At 47.2% G+C, this 22,402-nt stretch overlaps 1 long non-coding RNA gene across 2 annotated transcripts; it reads right to left on the bottom strand.

The window, feature by feature from the left end:
* Positions 1-4,289: 4,289 nt before the first annotated feature.
* On the bottom strand, positions 4,290-21,761 carry Gm5907 (predicted gene 5907). 2 transcript variants are annotated; one of them, NR_131137.1, is made up of 3 exons: positions 21,702-21,761; positions 4,838-5,007; positions 4,290-4,573 (listed from the first exon to the last, which is right to left on the bottom strand). It is a non-coding gene; the product is annotated as a predicted gene 5907 (long non-coding RNA). The 2 variants fall into 2 exon arrangements; NR_131136.1 differs by lacking the exon at positions 21,702-21,761 and adding an exon at positions 8,705-8,911.
* Between the last annotated feature and the right edge of the window lie 641 nt (positions 21,762-22,402).

Below are 22,402 nucleotides of genomic sequence, written 5' to 3'. Positions count from 1 at the left end.
TCAAAACTGGGCAGGTAAATTTCTCTTTCTTGTGTAGCCATCTCAGTGACTTAGTAAACCTGCTAAGGAGAAATGAGATGATTTCATTTGAAAAGTAATTTAAAGCCACATCCCGGAAAGAAAGGGGGGAGAGAGGGGGAGAAAGAAAGAAAGAAAGGAAGAAAGAAAGAAAGAAAGAAAAAGAAAGAGGGGAGAAGAGAAGAGAAGCCAAGTGTGGTGGCGCACGCCTTTAATCCCAGCACTCAGGAGGCAGAGGCAGGTGAATTTCTGAGTTCAAGGCCAGCCTGGTCTATAGAGTGAGTTCCAGGACAGCCAGGGCTATACAGAGAAACCCTGTCTCGAAAAAACCAAAAGAGAAAAAAAAAAAAGAAAAGAAAGAAAGACATCCCCATTCATGTAGAAAATGTGGAAGGTGGTAGCCAGAAACCCCAGACTTCAGTGTGTCTGTTTGTTCTGAAAAGGCTAAGGGGACTGGAATGGCAGCAGGTGGTCAGGAGAAAGCGATGTCTACAGGCATCAAAGTAACTCCAAACCCTTCATTTCTTAACATCCAGGTTTCCACTCTTGTTCAGGTCAGGTTATAACCTGCCACTGTTCTCAGGCCACTCAGTGTCTTGGGAAATTGGCTAGACGGTGGGTCTGTGTTCTGAACTCATATAGGGCATGTAGGTGGCACATGGTCCTCCCAGCCCTTCCCAGTGGAAACAGGTAGGTTCTCATCTGGGGGTCATTGTGTTAAGACACTGCCATCTAGGCCAGGACAGAGGGTGCTCTGGGGCTACCCAAGTGAAAACACAAACTATCTCCAGCCCAAAGAAAGGGAAGGAAGAAGGATGCTGACTGACATCTGCCATCTCTCCTCTTAATTTAGCTCTGCTTCCCATCTTGGCTCAGAACCAGACAGCTTCACCCACAAACACGGGCGAGCCCTAAGCCTTATCGAGCCAGGGCCTCACCATGCTTGTGATGTAGCTCCACTGGGTACCACCTGGGTCCCTGCCTGGCCGTGGGACCAGCGCATGAGAACAAGCATCCACAGGTCCAGAGAGGGTACACGTGGAGAGCAAGGAAAGCCAGGTTCTTTGTCAAACTGTTATCATTTAGGAGACTGTCCCCCAGGAGACAGAAGGTACCAAGGGCCTCCTGAAGAAGCCCAATGAAGACAGGAGTTTCCTCAGGGGGAGAGTTAGGGTGCAGCCCTATTTACAGATACCACATGATGGGCCAGGATGCTTCCCAATGGTCTCTGACTAACAGGTCAGATGTGGCCTCCAACAAGCTGCCTAGAGGCATCACAACTGAGTTTTGAAAAAGACTGCCTAGAGACATCACAACTGAGTTTTGAGAAAGATTCCCGAAGCTTGATTTTGCTTCCTTGTGGCTTGCAACTTCCTTTCTGACCATCATGGAAAGGGCAGACTACAGAATAGTCACATCTGATAAAAAGAAGTGGGAATGAGAACTATCTACATCCTCTAAGGCTGTGGGGTCTCCGTATGCCAGGCCCTATATTCAGCACCTTGCAGACAACAGAGCTGGGTCTGATGGGAGCCTGGCCCTCTGTTCCTTCTCCCAGTGTCTGATCTATTGGCACTTGCTGTCCCTTTGCTATGATGCCAGAGGTATGTAAAAGACTTTACTGAGATGTTATCTGTAAAGTCAGAAGGTGGAAGCATATGCCTTTAATCCCAGCACTTAGGAGACAGAGGCAGGCAGATCTGAGTTCAAGGCCAGCCTGTTCTACAGGTCAAGTTCCAGGATGTCCAGGGATGCATACAGAGAAATCCTGTCTCAACCACCCCCTACAAAAAATTACATAAGACTCCTGGGTCAGCCAATGTCATTTAAAAAGATGTCATCTGTACAGAGGCCAAGCCTCATGCAGGACATGGGCACATGGGCCTCATTAGAGGATCCATGAGGATCTAATGAGGATCCAGTTGCTGAGCATGTTCTGTGTCAGGTCTGTGCACCGTCAATCCACTTCTGATGCCTCCACTTTACAGTTGAGAAATGTGAGACCCAGGAGGCCAAGGCTCCACAGGACTTAGGGAGTAATGCTGAACCAGGCCATTGTACTCGATTCCTGAGAACCATGTCATCAGATAGCCAGTAATTCTCCTGCGACAGGAATCTCAAGTCCCCTGCTTGACACTTAAAACACACACACACACACACATATGACGGGAATTTGTAAATGGATACGGGTTTATTTATAGTCTTTACCAGAACTAGGAAGAGAAAATTTCTCAGTTTCGCTCCACCTATAAATTGGAAAAGTACATTGCAATTTACAAAGGAAATTAAACAGAAGCAAGGAAAATACAATGAAGCTTTAGCTGTTAGATACTTTGTTATCAGAGCTGTGGGATGTTGTGGCATTGTTGGGAGCAACTTTGCCTTCAGCCCATCTCCTCCTAGCATAAAATTTTCTAGAGAAAGTTTTTGTTTTGTTTTGGACTCTTGCCAAGCTACTATGCCACCATACCGACATGTCCCTCTGTCACTTATAACATAGAAGTGTGGCCCACCATAGAGGCAGAAGTTGTACCAGACCCATGGCACAGGTGAAGCGTCTCGTCCCCCAGAGCACACTGGTCCAGATCTAGAAATATTCCAGCCTCAGTCTCAGCAAGAAGGACTGCCTCTCCGTACTCCCAGGACAAGAGACTCAAACCACTGCCGTGGGATACAGTTGACAAGTACGAAAAACACTGGGGAAAAACACTGTCTTCAGTTCTGAACGCGCACAGATGAACAAGAGCCTAGACTTAGCAGTGGGGTGACCCCAGGATGTGAGACTAATCCAGGTGGTGACACCGAGATTACTGTTGTCTCAACAGTGTCTCACATTTCTTTGGCTCTGTGCTGTTCTCTGTACTTCAGCTTATAAAGTCTCTTCTGTTCTACTGTCAAATTTCCCCATCTTCTTCCAGCTCAACGCTGCTGTGAGCTGCCCCAGCGATGATCCAGCTTAGTCAACTGTGATACTCAACTCCAAGATTCCCATGTGGGTTTTAATAGCTCCTTTCTCCTACTGCTGTATCTATTTGACAAGATGCTGTCACTGGTCATCTTTAGTTCCATAGACACAGCCTGTTTGTTTCATTGACCATGGTCTTCCACTGCCCCAGTTCATCACTACCCACCCAAAGTTGGTAGTTGCCTTTGCCTACTTCCAGGCTGATTTCCTTATGGATATCTGTTTAGGGAACTAAATTCATCAGCTTCGTCATGGCCATCTTCCTGCATCGCCTTTCTGAGAACCAGACACAGAAGCTTTGAGGTTGCTTTAGGGTGCAGCATCCGTGACAGAAGCAAGCCCAGTTTTAATACTGGCTGCTTGGTATGAGGAAGTTGCATTGGCAGCCCTTGGCCATCTGAGCTACAGCCTCTAGAAGAGGCTTTATCAGTACCTGCTGTGACAGGCCCAGAGGAGCCTAGCAAATGGACATTTACAAGAAAACCAAGCATGTTAGGAATCCAAAAATAACAGATAGAGGAGGCGCCCTGTGAGAACATAGATATGGCGCTCGGGGGATGTCTCGGCTCAGGAAGCTCCCTAACAGCCTGAGGACTTCCTGTTTCTACAGATTCCACTTTGTGACACACTCAGAGTGGTCCAGCCAAGTGTGGCCCTGTGACAGTACAGTTACAGTCCCATAGGACAGGAGAGGTGAAAATCTGTAAGCCATGCAGAAACGGCTGTATCCCACCCAAAGCTTGTGTCACTCCTGAGTCTCCCGTTTCTAATCTGTAAACCGAAGGTCTGGCATGAAGAACTGCTGAGCTGTGAGCAGGGATGACTGACTCTGTCCCCATCTTCTTCCTCTGAGCATTTGCATACTTGCATCTCTTGTGCTCTCTGTCTTCCCATCCCTGGCCTCCCTCCTTCCCTCCCATCTTAAACTCTGTCCTTGAACCCTCTCTCCAGATTGCTTCCCTCTAGAGCTATCCAAATTCCCAGGAAGAATGTTTTGACTGTACCAGTCTTTGATTATTTGCCCAACCCCAGATCCAACAGCTTTGGCTGCAAGAGAACTCTGTTACCCAAGGTTTGCTTCCGTATACAGTGCGCTCTATCTCTTCTGCTCCAAGTCCATCCCTCCAAACAGCGACAAGAACTAAACTTTAGAAAGGTCAGTGCCAAACACTTGGATACATGGAAACGGTGGGAATCTGGACGGCTACGCTGTTCAGGTTGCCGCAATGTCTAATCTTTACCTTCAGTTTCATTTCCAATATAATCTAAGCAAGTTGCCCACGTAGAAAAATTACCAGACAAGCAGTGAAATTTATCTGATTTTATTTTTTTTACACATCTCTGGGCATGGAATGAAACTAGACATTGGAAGGCATGGTGTCACACACAGAGTAAGTACGAGTCTTCCCCAGCAATCTCTAACAATGTCAGGGGTAGAGAGATGACTCAGAAGTTAAGGGCACTGGCTGCTCCTCCAGAGGGCTCAAGTTCAGTTCTCAGCACCATGTCAAGCAGCTTCCAACATCCAGGGGATCCAAGGCCTCCTCAGATACCTGGACTCATGTACATACCCACGTCAGACATGCACACCTATGAAGACAATAGAATAAATTGGGATATTTTAAAATAAAATAACAGTCAGGTCCCCTAAAGTATCAAAGTTAATGAAGATAATATGCTCATCTTCTCTGCTGCGGAGGGGTGCAGCATGTTCCTCAGATACTTTGGGACTCTGTAACAAGATGTTTGGAAATATGACACAAGACGTTCTAGCCAGAACTGGAGTGTAATCCTTTCTGCTATTAAACACAGGTGCCAGTTAGTGCCTTCTCTGCCATCCCACACAGTTCTCACCAAGCCATAAGATGAGCGTGCTCTCCGTGACCAAGTCCAGCACACTGGCACCCCCTTTCCAGAGCAGAGCCGGCATGCATACAGGAATCTGGTCCTCACTGCATGGCCTTGGACAGAGGGGGCTAGTGGGGAAACCTCGGGAATCTCCTCCTCCAGGAGTTGGCATCGACCTGAAGATGAGAGATCACTGAGTCAAAGTCAGTGCCAGAGGAGCCTGGTGCAGGAGCCCTGCGGAAAAAAATGGTGGGATGAAGGACAGAGGTGCACCGGATGATCTGTGTGGTGCTGAGTTCAGCTGCGCTGGTCCCACCTCAGGGGTCATCGTTCTCCAACTCTGCCATGTAATGATCGACATTTAAGTAATAATCCTGAAACTCGAGACTCAGATGCAGTTACCCTGTGTGGCAAAGCAGAGCTAAGGTTTCGGTCACTGCTGAAATCATAGCTGGTATCCACTCTGGGAACAGCTTCAGTACTTTAAGGAATCCCAGACAGCTGAGGGCCATGCTTGGCTGGCTGGGCTGATTGTGGTCTGACTCTCACCTATGATAATAAAGGGCCCTCACTGTAGATTAACTGACCTCGGGTCTACCATTTCAAACTCAGAGCTGAGCCTGCACCAAAATGAGCAGATGACAGCCATTCTTCCGAATGCACTGATTAATAGCTCGTGAAACCGAGGATGGCAAATCGGGCTTTTTATCCACACCAGACTGACCCTTGGAAGGGACACAAAACACTATCCACTGGCAGTTTCGCCACTGTTCCACAGATAACCTGACAAGCCTAATAAAGTGGCGGGTGTGTGGCTCCCAGTCTGTGCAGACAGATGCAAAAGCAGGCCACAGCAAGGCTACAATGTAAGACCCCGACCCTCCTCTGTCAGTGGTACTTAACTTCGAAATGCAGATCGATGCAAAAGCAAGAGGTTTATTTTCTGGCACACCAGGAGTCGACCTTCAACTAGTCCCTCAAGGCAGGTGACTAGAAGGCGACCCCAAATGGCTATTACAAGCAGTTTTTATACTTTTGAGGGGCACAGGTTACATCAGCAAGGTTACAGTTCAAACTCATTGGCTAAGCATATTGACCTTTAAATCTATTGACTAGCAAGCATGACACACATTTGAACTCTACCTGGAACTTTCCAGAGGGTCGGGTAACTATGTCAGTACATTCTGAGAATTTTTTTTACTCAAGAATGTTCCTGTGGGTGGACAATGGAACTTGGCCTAGCCTTGACTCCAAGTGGGAGGGGGAAGCCGTAAGGTGGGTGTGAAACTGGAAAACCCCTCAGGGTCCATCAGGATGAAGTAAGTCAAATTGCCACTGTTGGCCCAGCTTTGCAACCGAGAATTCAAAAGGCTGTTACCATCGATGTGTGCCCCTGGTGTTGACTCGGTGAGAACAGGCTTGGTACACCCTTGTTTTCTGAAAGGATCGGTCCCATGCTCCTAAGGGTCCCATGCTTCCAAAGGTTTGCTCAACAGGCCCCACCACCGAGGAGGGTTGCAAGTGACACTCAGGGGCCCTAGTGTACTGGCAGGACTGGAGGCAGATGACACATGCATTAGACTGTCTGTTCTGTGGATCTTCCCGAGTACACAGACTGTCATTTCCAGCTGCCTCCGGTGCCAAGCAAACCACTCTTCAGATATTGACCGAATCGAGACGGAAGGTCACGGCCATTGGCCATTGCCGGCAGCAGGCCAGCCCTTCTGGAAACTCTGGATTTTGAGAGACTGTCTGCAATGTTCACTTTGCTCACTCAGGAGACTCACACCCCACAACTACTGCCTTCTCTATCTAGGATCTCCCGGGGACTGAGTCCAGCTAACACTAGCACTATCCAGGACCCATGGACTAGCTGAAATCCTGAGCCCAGAACAAAGCCTTGAGGCTCAAGTCACCAACATCAGAGAGGCACCCATGAGACAATGGCCTCTGCTCCTGCTCTCCTCAGAGTGACATCGCAAGGAGGCGTGGGAAGGATGGACTATGAATCCCTGACGGCAGATCCTTAGTGTGTACTGTGTTCATCACTGGTATGAAATAAATCCTTGGTTGAGTCTGTAGTTCCCAGCCAAGGAACACTGAGAGGGTGGACTTGGTGCAGGAAAAATAAAATAGCATAAGTGTCTGTGCAATAAACACCGATGCAGCACCAGACCTGGTCAGCACTTGCCAAAAGAGCAGGTGCAGCGGCACGTGCCCGACTCTCAGCAGGCTGAGCTTGCAGCTCAAGATACACAGCAAGGTCAAGGAACCCACGTTATGTTGCAGTTCCCTTCTAGAAAGAAAGAGAGCGATTGAGAGCAAGAGAGACAGACAGACAGAGAGGATGAGGTGGGGGAGGGAGGGAGAGAGAGAGTCAGAAGAGCCAAATCAAGATACCTTTTAAACTTGATCCAACGTTGGTAGCCCACTATAGATAAGGACACTAGAAAGGCATGAGGACCTTAAGGTGTGGGAAGACTTAAAAGCTCTTTTGAGTAGATGTGCTATAGATTCTTGTTTTCATCAGTTCTGATTATAATTTTATAACATGCATTTACTGGGCTGTGTCTCAGGGATACTAATATGCTAATTTTAAGTCACTTATTTCTGCTCACATGTATGAAACTCAACTTCTTCGTGCATTTTATAACTGGATTTTCCCACACAAGAAGACTAACATATGTGGCACCTACCTTATTTTATTACTATGCCTAATGAAAAATGCTCTATCATTTTGGGGGTATTTTGAACTTCAAACACAGGTTCTCTAAGTAATGCATTAATTATGCATCAGTTAACATATAAAAGTGGCTTCGGATTTCACCCCTTGTCACCTCACTTTGAACAAAAACTAGAGATGAAATAAAAACAAATCGTTTAACTGAGTTATAGCTGGGTACTAGGGACACACAACAATCATCGAATATTTCATTCACCTGTGGGAGCAGGGCAGAGGATCCGGGTGACACCCTGGGGTGATGTCGGGTGTCACCCGTGGCAGTTGGTTCACATCCAAGTTCCTTTTATCCGGGTGCTCACCCTGCTGTCCTGAAAGCAAGTACTGAAACCTCTTGTGTGTGTGTTTTTATCCTGAATGTCATGAGCATAAAGTTTATACCTCTCGTGGATTGAGGAGGCTAAACCTGGCCCATCCTTCCAGCCCAGCCCTGCCCTGCCCCCTTTCCTGACTGAAACAAACTAAGTTAGAAGAGGGGTGGGGGCAGTGTGGGAGGGAAGGGATAAATTTCTAAGAAGGAATGAGTTTCCACTTTAAGAAAAGTGGCTCGTTTTGTACATCTCTTGGTATTAGCCATTTAAACAGATTGAGTTTCGTTCACACAATGTAGTGTCTTCGTGACCGTCAGGGAAAACCTACTTCCACTGCACCGAGAGGCCTGGAGGCCTGTGGCTTGGCAGAGCCCTTCCTCAGCATCCACCAACCCAAGAATGCCACCCTGGTTTGATGCTCAGCCCTTGTGCATCCTAGGCCTCACTGACCTCATCCGAGGAAACCTCTCTCCTCCTTCTGAGGTCACTTTCTGTCTCCCCATTTGCACAGACAGACAGGACTTGTGTGGACTTAAAGAGCCGGGCTGTGTGGCAGCAGGGCAGCAGGAGATGCTTGGAACTGAGTTAGGCTGCTTCATCAGTGGACTCTGTTGGCTCAGCACCAGCCATGGATCTCACTCCTCACCCTTTACCCCTTCTGAGCATTGTCCTCCATGCCTGAATTCTCTCACCAGTCTCCCCTCCTTCCCTCTGTCCCCCTATAGCAGGGCCACCTTCAGCTTACAATGCTGGTTTCTCTCCATACCCCATCTCCCCCCCTCCCCATGTCTCAGTGGACTACACATCTGTGTCTGCATGAACCTCGAAAACAAGTGGTCCCTGAGGTTCTGCCTCCAGCCCTCACGTTCCCAGTTCTGTTCATGGGTCTTCCTCAGATGTCCTCCAACAGCGTCGATGATGTCACCCACAGCATCCATGATATTCCCCAACAGCATCCATGATGTCCCCTGACAGCATCCATGATGTCCCCTGACAGCATCCATGATGTCCCCTGACAGCATCCATGATGTCCCCGACAGCATGCTGGTTTCTTTCCTTGCACAGCCGCTTCCTGAATCAGTCACCTTAACTCTGCTACATGCTGGCACGCCCTGCTTCAAGTCTTTCTTTCCCACACTCTGCCCTATCAACAAATTGATACCAAACTTTTTCAACCACATCCCTGGAATGCACTCAGAATTAATCTTGGCTGCCTCCCAGTTACCTTGGGTCTGCTCCGACCCCAACTTCAAGGGCATCAGCCTTGATTTCTTTTAAACCCAGAGCTTGTGTCTCTGTCTCCAGGCAAATGTCTCTTATCTCACCCATCCCTGCAGACACTGGCATTCCTCGGGGCTATGCACTTGTTCCTTAAAAAAAGAGACAGCTCAGATTCCTTAGAGAAGGGGAAAAAATTCCTAAGTGCTCAGTATGGGGAATTGAGAACTGTTCTCCCTGTGATGGGGAAACATTCTGTCCTGATGTTAGTACCATGCAGCCTGGGAAACTCTAGCTTGGGGTGGTGGTGGTGGTGCGCATGCTCAGTGCAATGACAGATGAGTTGTCCACACCCTGGTCTCCATGTTCCATGCCCAAAAGCCCTCAATTAAGTTCTTTCAATAGGAAGACTGAAGAGTGTCTGTCATCCATTGGCCACTTCATCATGAAACATGCCCCAACTTAAAATCCACGTCCTCTCTGACAGCCTGATTATTCTCCCTGAGAACACTCCACGAACCTCTCAAATCTGTTCATTTAGAATTCCTGGTATAATGTTGGATAATTCATCTAGATTTGCACACATGAATCTCTTTTCCCTGGGCAAAGAAGACTCACTGCATCTTCCTTCACTTCTCAGAGCTCTCATATGGCCCAGCGTGTCTACTCAGAAGAAAATGCAAACGGAAGTCTATGTATGCGAACATGTCTGCACAAGAAGGAAGCCAGGCAGAAATATACGAGCCATCATCACATTGAGCACCGAGCTACAGAAATATCTGAAAAAGTAGCAGAAACTGTCAGGGCTAGTTTCACCAGAAGGCTTGAATCGGCAAGGGCTTGTAGCACCCAGGCCATGTGAAGGTGTGGAAACAGCTAGGGGTTTTAGCTACTGAACTCACAGAGATGGAGAATAGAATGGGAGTGTCGGAGCCTAGGAGAGAGGAGTGAGGAGTTTGTGTTCCTCAGGAATGGGAAGAAGTCCTGGCAATGATGGGGAGTGAGAAACATCCTAGAACTGCAAAGCCACTCAACTGTTTGCAGCTCCACAGATTTGCACATCAACAGCTTAGACAGTCCGAGGACACACAGGAAAAAGATACAAGCTCAGTCCCTTCCACGGCTCTCACAGCAGTCTTTGGACAACTGTGTGGGTTTCCCTACACATCAATCCAGTAGTCAGTTCTTGGCAAAGTCCTGCAAGGCAGCCTCCAATATCATTCAATTTGGATTTGATTCTTCCAGGAAGCAAAGGCGGACACCACAGAGCAGGGCTGGGGCCTCCAGATGGCCTCTGCTTCGGGACCAATTTCAAATCCCAGCGTCCAGAACTTACCACCTATCAGTTAGGGATTACACACACACACACACACACACACACCCCTTTGGCTCTGATTAATCTGCTAGCCCTGCTCACAGAACTCAGGGAAACATGTTTCCTAATTTATTATGAAGAGCACTCTAAAGGATATAAATAAAACATCTCATGCAGGCCTCCATCTAGAAGGGTCCTAAGGACAGGTGCTTCTATCCCCCAGGGATTGAGGGTCTGACTGCTACATGAGTAAAATCTTACTCACCTCCTGGGAGCCTCCATGTGTTTGTTACCCAGATCTTTCTAGATACTCCATTGAGGTCAGGTCACAGATAGATGTGTAGAAAGGTTATTGTACAAAAGGGTTTGACTTCAGTCCAACTGAGTGGCGAGAGAGTCCTGTGTGCTCAGACTCGTGACCTCTGCACGTGTCTCCATCCTCAGAGCTAGGCAGGAGCCTGTGGAATGGGGTCCTAGGATATGCTATCATTTCCAAGTAGGTCAGAAAACATCTTTATGGCTGGTCCCAAGCCAGAGGCAGGATAAACCAGAGCATGTCACTGTGACCCGCCCTCAGAAGAGACCATCAGTGAAAAGATGAGAAGGGAGGACTTTTGCTTTCTGGGACGTGGATGCTCCAAGCATGATCACAACACACTTTTGCCTGGATCCCTTAGCCTTCCAGAGGTGCTTCAGCTTTCACAACAGATGCACTGATTGTTCTAGCCACTTAGCCAATAGCCATAGCCAAGGGGACCTCGGACAAAACCCAACACATATACATATATACTTGTTGGGAGCCGACACTTAGCAGAAAGTGGCTGTCATCTCTGCAGCCATCTCAGGCTATTTACTTACAGGTGGTCTTTTCCACCCTGACGAGAGACTTGGTTTCCTACCATGATGTTTTTGCAAGAAGCCCACCACAGCTGAACACACTGATAACATCTGGTTTTTCTCCTACACATCCTGGAGCTGTGGTTAAGTGTCTCCAGCTGCACTCCCCAGCAAGTGCATGCATACCTGTAGTTGCCTTTCAATAAAGGAGACCGAGACTTGAGACTTGAGCAGATAGCCTGTGTTGTCTTCATTCTTTGTGTCTCCTGCCCCTCAGTTCCCACTCTCTTGTAGACCCCGTTGACAGACCTGTGGACTGGGTCATATATTATTATATATTATGTGTGTGTTGAATGTGTCTGTCTATGTATATACATATGAATACTATAATTGGCTGATCTTATGTTATCTGTGTTGTTTGTGGCCTGATTGTGTCTATTCCCCAAAATTCATACTTTGACCCTTTACCCTCGAGTAAGGCCAAGGAGGAGGGCTCTTTGGGGGTAATTTGGGAATAAGAGTGTATACCCTCATGATTAGCTTACTATCTTTATAAAGGAGACCTAATGAGTCTCATGGTCCCATCCCCCATGTGAGAGAACACGAATAAAATGTTGTCTATGGAGCAAGAATTCGGTCACATGAAATGGATCTAATTCACAGGGGTCACCTAAGACCATCAGAAAACAGATATTACTTACATTGTGATTCAAAACTGTAGCAAAATTATAGTCATAACGCAGCAGTGAAACTAATTTTATGATTGGAGGTCACCACAACATGAGGATCTATATTATAGGGTCACAAAGTTAGGAAGGTTGAGGACCACACTGTTCTATAGCTTACAGGCTGAAGGTATCTTGTTATAGCATCCTGGAATGGACAAAGGAATGCATTACATCCCAGTAAAGATGATTAAAATGGAGGGAGGTAGGGGTAAGACATGATAAAGTACAGGAACAAAGGCTGGAAATGCTGTATTCACGGCAGACAGGAGCTCAGCTGCCCCTGTTGGATAATCATGGATGTCCCCAAGATCTGATCCAGAACCTTAGAAAGGAGCATGTCCTTTGTCAACACCAGTGACCTGCCTGTGCTGTCCTTACCTTCGCCATCTGTTGGATGCCAGTGAGTACTGGTTACTGGTACTTTGTTCCCTGTGGCTGCATGGATTCCTGAGTGGTTCTAAACACTTCTACCAGCCAGGGCTTCCATCTCCCTAGCATGAGGCTCTCAGATAGAAGAGTCTTCACCCAGTTGCACAGGACTCTTAAGGAGCTGTCAAATGCCAAGTGTGTGCTGTAGCAGTTGAAGGACTGCCTGCCTAACAGGTAACTCCCCCAGACCTCCCTGGGAAGCCCCTGCTCTGACTTGCTATCTCATTCCATATATGTATACATATATATATATACACACACATATACATAACACACATATACACATATACACACATATGTATATATACATATACATACACACATATAATATATATAACATATAATATATATTTCATACATACACACATATAATGTTATATGTGTGTGTATGGTATAATATATATTATATCCCGTAGCATCAATATATGACATTCTGTAATACAACTTCTAATACATGCACAGCACTGCATTTCTTATTTGGGATTTACACACTTGTTCTGGTAGCAGGCCACACTTAAGGCCAGAAGGCACAGAGCAGCTTATGTGTGATGTTCGCTTGTCCCAACAGAGTCCTTCTCAGATCTGTATTTATATTAAAAACAAAATCACATATAATAAATAAGTCTAAGATCACCTTTCAGCCGGGCAAATAGAAAACAAACAAGTAACATAGCCATCTGCTAGACTCATCTAAATTTGTGAATCTGACAAGATTTGCGCTGTTTTATCCAAACTCACTTTGAGACACTTGATCTCCCCATACAAGGCGACTTTCCTTTGTGTCCCTGATCTCAAGATACCTAAATATTATTTTAAAAATTTAAACGATAATTTTAGCCTGATACAGTGACACGTACCTGCTGAGGAATCCATCTGCAGCTCAGAGACATCTCCAGTCCAAAAGTCTGTTAATTTTCAAATGCAGTTCAAATACCATAGGAGTCTGACCTCAGGTATGTGTTTAAATACTGGAAAAAATACATTCAAATGTTCCTCAAGGCTACTTCTGAGAATGGATTGTTTTGTGTTTCCGTCTGTATATCTTACTGAATTTTCTTATTTTTGTGCAATAAGAATATGATTCTTCAGTCATTAAAAAGAAATTTATCAGGTAGGGGAGACATTGTGATCGTAAAATGCCCTACCACCACCACCACCACCACCACCACCACCACTACCACCACCACCACCACCGCCACCACCACCGCCACCACCACCACCACCACCACCACCACCACCACTACCACCACCACCACCACCACCACTACCACCACCACCGCCGCCGCCACCACCACCGCCACCACCACCACCACCACCACCATCACCACCACCACCACCACCACCACCACCACCACCACCACCCAGGCTCCCATTACAGAGAGCACGCAATCCCAAAGACTCTCCCAACTGTGTGAAACTTGATTGCCTGCTTTGTGTGTCAAGGGACTGTATTCATGCCTTTCCCTGTTTGGAAAAAAAAAAAAAAAGTAGTTAATTTTGTTCTCTCTAAATAAAGAACATGGTCTCTCAAGTATAACTGTACTGTGGGGGGGGGGGGGCAGGGGATTATATACCAGTAACTGCTCTTGGTTAACAATAATAGTTTTTTAATTGTTAGTGACTAGAACACCCAAGGACGGCATTTCCACTATTACGTAGACCACTGGTTCACATCCTCCTAGGAACAACACTGAGAAGCGAGCAGATGTTAGGCAAACTCATGTGTGTTTTTTGCTGTGTTAAAGCAGATGTGGGGGGAGTTGAGAAACCTCAGTGTAGTTGTTTGAACTATACTGGAGAAAAAGACCCACGTGAAACCAGGGATTAGCATAAGGGGGTCTTAGAGGCCTTGGAGGGTGTGTCAAGGGGAGGGGCCCGCTGCTCTGTCCGAAACAGTAGCCCGTGCATTGTCTTGTTTTCTAGGAGCAGAACTCAGAGGTTAAATGTTTTTTCTATTGCTACTGTTTACAGTTGTTTGGGGTCAGCAGAATGGCTATTCAAGGCTGTCTTGTTTTTTGCTTTGGGTTTTTTCTGTCCTTTCCTTTCCCTAAAAGGGTCCATCTCCTTCAGAGCCACAACACACACACACACACACACACACACACACACACACACACACACACACACTGTACACTGAAGATGCCATTCTGGGCTTTCAAAAACTGTAATTTTTGTGGCCGTGGGGCTCTGGCTAGAGGCGGGTTGAACTCGGTGACCTTTGGCAGGAGGCACAGACTTTTACGTGGACCGGGTGAGATCCAAGAGGACTGCGCTGGGTCTCAGGGCTCGGAGCTGCGGTAGGTCTCTGTGATGCTGCTGGGGCCTCGGGACTGGTCTAGGCAGCTCTGCCAAACCACTCACTCTCTGACCTATAGTAAAGTACATTCCCCCCGCGAGGGAGCCACGGAGAAAATAAAGAGGTTGAACTGGGTTGGTGGTTTTCACCATGACATTTTGGCCAGGGAGCCCTGTGTTTAAATGAACTTAATTGTACAGAAAACCAGCCAGGCACAGAGCAACGTTAGGCCACTGTACTTCAGGTAGAGGCATGAGCCCTAAAGTCTGGCACCCTACTGCCACAAAGCAGTTTGAGCCCTTATTTTTCATGTGACATCTAGATCTCCAAGCTGCGGTACAGTGCGGGGGGGCTGGGGGTGGGTGGGTGGAGGACGACTTCCTCCTGAGGTGGCAAGGCTGTGCATCTGGCCAGCCACACAAAGCCATAGGAAGTTACACTCTTCCACTTTAGACACTGAACAAAAGAGTCAGAATGGTAATAGAAAGTAAATATGGGCTCTAGGTGGAAAGCAAATCACTTCCTCCTGCCAGTTTCGGTTCTTAAGCCAGTCTATGAATTCATTTTAACGTGAAAGTAATAGGAGAAAAGCATTTCGGTGTCCACACATGCGCAGTGGCTCACAGGAGCGTAAATGCTATGGGGCTCTACAGAGAGGGTGTGGGCAGTCAGGGGCAGCTGTGCCACAAGGCAGATTCCTCCGCTGATCAAAGCTTGTGAGTACCACTCTCTTCCTGGCCGGAGCCATTTGTTGGCAACATTCCTTTTATGTATGTGCACAAAGGGAAAGTGTGTACTTTATTCAAGGCAATAGAGGTGAAAAGTAGAATTTGCTCAACACTAATTGGTTCTCAATTCCTTTTAAATCAAAATCATCAATATGGCAAAGAAGCGAGTTTTAGGCGTGATAATATTGGATCTTCTTCCGACCAAGATGGCTGAGGTTGGTCCTAACACAGCCACTGCGCTCCGGGTGTTTGGGGGCAGCTTCTGCTCTTGCTTTCTCCACCGCCAGCTCTCTGAGGCACTCTAATGCCAGCCTCCCAGAGGTGAGGAGAGGCCCCGGTCACACAGTTCCATCAGCACCTTTTGATTATTTGCTGGATAGGGTCCTGGTCTAGGGACAGAGCAGGGTTCCACAGTCATTGAATGCAGCTCAGCTCCAGGATGGCTGCCCCGGACAAAACACCCTTGTGTGACTGTCCAGTACTAACCTTCCTTGAAAATCAGTATATGCAGGTGAAAAAAACGAAACAAAACACAACAAACAAACAAAACAAATGAAAAACCAACTCATTGCATGAATTTGAGCTGAAATCACAGCGCACAGAAGAAAAGCAGGAACATCTGTAACGTTGCTTCCTAGGAAGAAATCAATCCGTGGTTAAGATTATAGGATACAGGAAGGAAAAATGAGCAGGTTGGGTCGTGCTTGGTGCTGGAGTGTGCAGTTGGCATGTGGAGGCTCTGGGTCTGATCTCCAGAACCACAAAAAAAAAAAAAAAAAAAAAAAAAAAAAAAAAGCTCAAAGAAAAAACGTTTATCCTGAAAACGAGCCATCAGTGGAATCGATCGAAAACACCCTCGGTAGCTAAGGGTCTTTCCTGAAGGAAATCCCAAGGGAGTGATTCCTAGGACTTCCACCATTGGAGAGAAACAGACATGGCATGTCTTCGCCTGTTCCTAACACTTAAGTTCTTCAGTTCAAAACCCAACCCAGTGTACAGGCATGAAACAAAAGGAGACTCCGTGGAAGACAGTGAAACAGACTGACAGCCTGGTCAGATCTGAGCTCCAGGGCCCTTGACTGATATTTCCCAGGCTTGGAGCTGGGGGAGGGGGGAGCAGCAGCCTGCTGCACCATGAGGAAACCACAATGACTGTCCCCAAAGAAGTCTGTTCCCTCCAACTGATGGCAGGAAAGGGAAAGGAGGCCTAAAGGTGTTCTGGGGAATAGGCACTCCGCTGCAGATAGAACATCTCAAGGTTATGAACTGCACAGGTCCAAGAATGGTACCCATAGTGCCCCAGTGTTCACATCTGGTGAGGTCCAGGTTCCTTGTGGCCAGCACTGAGTGCCCGAGGTCTCGTGCAATGGGAAAGAGCTGAGCTATCTTTGTTCCTTGAGGGGCAGGGCGAGGTACACTTTGTCTGCTTGACCTGCATCCTGTAACTCTAGCTGCTTTGGGGAAGACAGACCTTGAATTCACCATGGACAGCCTTGTAGACTCCATCAAAAAACCAGTGATCTGATGCTGCTTAAAGCTGGGGCACTTGCCTAAGCAAGTGAATCCCCCAGCAATGCAAATACACACACACACACACACACACACTGGAGAAACACAGAAGAAAGAAGACATGTGAAAAGACACACACACACACACAAACAAACACACACACACACACTGGAGAAACACAGAAGAAAGAAGGCATGTGAAAAGACACACACACACAAACAAACACACACACACACACTGGAGAAACACAGAAGAAAGAAGGCATGTGAACAGACACACACACACACACACACACACACACTGGAGAAACACAGAAGAAAGAAGACATATGAAAAGACACACACACACAAACAAACACACACACACACTGGAGAAACACAGAAGAAAGAAGGCATGTGAACAGACACACACACACACACACACACACTGGAGAAACACAGAAGAAAGAAGGCATGTGAAAAGACACACACACACACAAACAAACACACACACAATGGAGAAACACAGAAGAAAGAAGGCATGTGAACAGACACACACACACACACACTGGAGAAACACAGAAGAAAGAAGGCATGTGAAAAGACACACACACACACACACACACACACCACCAATAGTGCAACACTCTCCTAGAGTTCCTTGAATGTCAAAAGGACTAGAGGGTGCTGTGACAAATGTCCATGTCCTCTATTGCCTCACATTTCACGTGGGTTTCTAGTTGGAAGCTGAGCCCTCGGGCTGTGGTCTGCCTGGGATAAAATAAGGTCATGGGATTCAGGTTGTGTTTAGCTGTGGATGCTGCCCACACAACATTACTAGGATGAGCCTTTGGGAAGAGTGAGCCTGAGGCACTCATAACCTGAAGGACCTGCTGCATCTTAACATGGTCTTGTCAAGCAAAAGTAGACAAACCAGTGATCAAGGAGCCTTCTGAGTACCTGCGGGCCAGTGCTCTTGAGAGCACCGTCTTGTTCCACACTCAGATGACAACGCACTGGTATCTAGCGTTGTGTGTTGGGAAATATAGAAAATGGCAAAGTCAATAGTCCAAGTGGGCAGTGGGCCTCGTGGGAAGGCTGTAAACAGCCAGGAGTTCCCATACGTTTCTCTTTATGAGTCTTGAAGGCCAGCCCGGCAACGGTGATATGGGCTAGTGCTCTCTTCCCTGTAGATCACACTGCCCTCCTGGTAGCAACATAAACGACATCACAATCAATACAGCATGAGAAACCACAGAAACAAATGCAGCATTTCTACACCACATATAAGGGGCTGGAGACTCAGTGGTTAAGAGCACTGACTGCTCTTCCAAAGGTCCTGAGTTCAAATCCCAGCAATCACATGGTGGCTCACAACCATCAGTAATGAGATCTGACATCTTCTTCTGGAGTGTCTGAAGTCAGCTACTGTGTACTTACATATAATAATAAATAAGTCTTTAAAAAAAGAAAAGAATGACATATAAGACTCCCGGAGTCAATGTTGGCTTTCCATGTCCAAGTGAAACCTCCCAAAATTACAAGTGAGTGACTTGTTCTGGCAAAACCAGGGCATGGGTTTGGGGGACCCATTCCAGGTGTCATACTTGGGCGTGGTAGACACACACACACACACACACATTTACCTATGCAAATTGCTTTGTCTGGGAAATGTCTTCAGTCCTAGCAGGCAGTACTATCACAATCATGGGATAGTATACAGGAAAATTGATGTGTCACCACCGTGTGGCTCACCTAAATGCTCCACTGATGTTGACCTTGCTCTAGGGACACTTGCTGGGTAAAAAAAAAAAAAAAAAATTAGAGGGGAAGAGTGGCCATCAGTAAGACAGAGAAACCCACTGGGAGAAAATGGTGCTATTGGCACAGGGATAAAAGACCTGGAAGCCATGGGGTGTGATTTTCAAACTAGAAAAGTGATTTTGGCTTTTGAATTAAAACAAATGAAATGAAACTACATTTTGATGTGGGTTCTGATTATTCAGTGCACTGCATGTGCCCTGGCCGACCTTGAAAATTATTTATCGTGAAAGTAGCACGAGAGAACACAGAGCTATAGAGAAAGGAACCATCCCTCGCTCGCTGCTGCCTTCACGGCCGGGGCCTCTGTGCCAAAGACAACTGCGTGTTCTTGGGAGCAAATGAGGACATCTGTGCGTCTTGTGCTGGAGTCTAGGGGAGAGTAGACAGTCCCACAGAGGACAGAGAAGTCTGATCTGTCAGCAGCAGCTTGAGATGGAGCTGGGCGGAGTGTTCAGGTCCTATCTGGGGCACTGTGTCTGAGCCTCCGGGAACTACACAGCGGGAGGTGAGGGAAGTACAGATTCCCCCTGCCAGTCTGGCTGGCTAGAGCTAGCTGCATCATTGCTCTAACTCCTTATTTTCCCTGTAGGAGTCAAGTGCCCTGCACACAGTCAGTCCAGAGACCACATAGACGTGGCCTCTGTGATAATCAGCCTCAGTGGGCAGAGCTTGTTCTATCACTGACTTTTGCCCTGTTTGCAGAGAAAGGCACCCCGTTTTACCCATCCACACTGAGACTTGCCAGTGAGGCCCCAGACCTGCACATGGCCCCCACCAGGGACCTAGAAACTCTAACCACTGTAAGCTTTTAGTTCTGGGTACAGACTCCAGTAGGCCACTGGAACCCCACCCTCTGTGGGCCCCCACCCTGGCTGGCTGCAGGAGTCTGCTTTGTACAAGGAACACTAAACTAGGTAGGAAATCTTGGTGAAGCCTGGATAAGCAAGGTAAAGACAATAAATAGGACTTTAACTCTCAATAGGGGCTCCTCCATAGTGGCCCTGTAGCCTCCTGGGACCTATTGACAGTCGCTATATTCACGTAACTAACTTTGGCATGACTTCTCCCAAGACACTGTCACCAATACAACAAGGCTCTAATTTATTGGTAGCCAGCATGTCCAGCAACTATGAGATTAACAATGGAAACATGGAGTTGTCTCTAACCACCACAGAAATGTCACTGCAGCGAAAGAGCTCTAACTTTTTCCGGGTGGCGTCTCCTAGATTTTAACCATGGGGGAGGAGGATAACATTAGTAACCTAGAAGAAAATGAGCCTATCAGATTAGGAACAATTTAGCTGTTGGGATATAGAGCCCTTTTGTAGGTGTATAGTTTTAAAACATTTCCAATCTGTAGATATAGCTTCCCAAACGGAACCTGGAGGCAGGAACTGATGCAGAGGTCCCGAGGGTGCTGCTTACTGACTTGCTCCTCAAGGTTTGCTTAGCACAGATTTCTTATAAAACCCGGAACCACCAGCCCAGGGGATAGCCCCACCTACAATGGGCTGGGCCCTTCCCCCCATCAACCTCTGTATAAGAAAATGCCCTACAGTTGGATCTCTCAGAAGCATTTTCTCAATTGACTTTTTCTTTTTCAAATGACTCTAGCTTTCTGCTAGTTGACCTAAAATGGCCAGCACAACCCAAAGGGGCTGGATGCAGAACGGTCCTGAATGTCTGACACTCCACCACTGCAGCGGAAGAGCAGCTAAGAACTGAGCCTCGCTGTCATCTGTGAGCAGGGGCTTCCCCTGGGAGGCAGGTCCTTGGTGCCTCGAGAAAGGCTTTGTTTCATTGGGCTTTGTTTTTGTTGCTGTGCTAGAGATCAAACCCCAGCCTAGCACAAGCTACACAAGCCCTTGACCGCAGAGCTGCATCCCCAGTCCCAAAATCTGCCTATTGATAAAGAAGAAACATTATGTCTGCATAGACGCTCCTAAGGAAAAATAAAAGCATCAGGTGGTGGGGCACGGGACCCCAGCGAGGCACCCTGGGCTTTGACTACTTATTCTGTGAGACCTCTTCCTTCAGAGCCAATACTCACTCCTTCTCCCAGAACCTGTATGTTTATACAGACCAGCTATTCTTACAGACCATCTGACCACATCAAAGCCAGAGACCAAACAGGAACCCCCACCCCAGATGCCTGCAGTCTGCTTAGATAAGAAACAGCAGGTTGCAGGGGCCCCCACCCTATGGCTCCTCAGACACAACTTTTGAATGTTGTTTTTCCTTTGTCAAAATTTGTTTTGATACTCTTGAAAGAATCCCTTCTTCTCCCCCTTGTCTCCTTTCCCCCCATTCCTCCTTCCTCCTTTCCTTTCCGAGATCTCCCTGGAGAGTCTTGGTAATAATTGCATTTCCTTCAACCTTGTAAACTTTCTGACCTATCTTTCCCTAGACGATACACTGTAGCTGACGGAGGAAGGAGGGCCCTAGAAGCAGGCCTACGTTGCTCTGCTTTAGAAAACCAGGGCTGTCTTGCCTCCAATGACTGTGGCTGTTGTTCCTGCCATGCCACTATCTGCAGTCACCCGATCTGTGTCGCTAGTGGGACTCTTTGTGCACCTATGCATTTCTACCTCTTACCCCTTCAATAAGGGGATAGAAACAATCTAAATGTCTATAAACTATTTTTATACTTATTTTAAAGCTAGCTTCTTTTGTGAGGGAGGCAGGATGTTTCGAGACAGGGTTTCTCTGCATGGCCCTGGCTGGCCTGGAATTCACTCTATAGACCAAGTTGGCCTCACACACAGAGATCTGCCTGGGGCAAATGGCTAACCCAAGTACCTGTTTTAACATATCAAAGAGGACCAGGCAGCCAGGTTCTCCCAGCATCCCTCAGTCCCTACCTCTTACAGGGTATGGCTTGCATACCCTCCCCCCTCCCAGGGACTAGGCTACCCTTCCCCAGCTGCTCTTCCCTACATAATCCAGCCATTGATTACCTGGTCTTTTGGTCTTCCCTATGGGGTCTTCTGGCTCTCCGCTTCCCTCACGTGTTCTTGTTCAGGGTTGGGCTGACTCTGGCTACACTCTGTCTTTTATCCACAATAAACCCTCTCCCCCCACCATACCCAAGAGCAGTCATGGCCCCCTTTTTTGTGTCTTTCATTTGCTTCTGGCTTTGTCAGTTTGAGGGCGCTTCAAGATGTTTTCCACAAAAGACCTCAGCTCACAATCTTTAGTGGATGTTTATCAAGCGTCTTAAGGTATTATTGTTGTGATAACGAGCCACAGCTTACTATGAAATTCCATGAATTTGGAAACTCGCTTGAGAGTTACTTTTTTTTTTTCAATTCCTCTGACATGAATAGGTGTATAAACTTAGGTATTGGCTAAACATTTTAGTCGGAATTAAAAAGCCCTGTCCCCAGTCCCAGACCTAAAGGAAAGGCAGTTTCCTTTCAAGCTGTTTACAAGGAAGCCTGATTTCTAAAAGGAAGCCCGATTTCTAAGCCACAGTGAGTTCAGCCATATGCCACTGTGGGCTGCTTACCTGTGGGAAATCTGAAATGTTCCCACCTGTCAGGGGTTCCGTTCCTGTGTGCTGCTTCAGGTGTGTGGCTAACTCTCCTGGATGTAATTCCACTATAAATCACATCTAGATGCTGAAATCACCTGGGTATTGCTGCCTTGCTGTCCGTCT

Source organism: Mus musculus, chromosome 8, assembly GCF_000001635.26.
Source record: "Mus musculus strain C57BL/6J chromosome 8, GRCm38.p6 C57BL/6J".
NCBI classification, from domain to species: Eukaryota; Metazoa; Chordata; class Mammalia; order Rodentia; family Muridae; genus Mus; species Mus musculus.
This window is presented reverse-complemented; position numbering and strand designations above follow the sequence as displayed.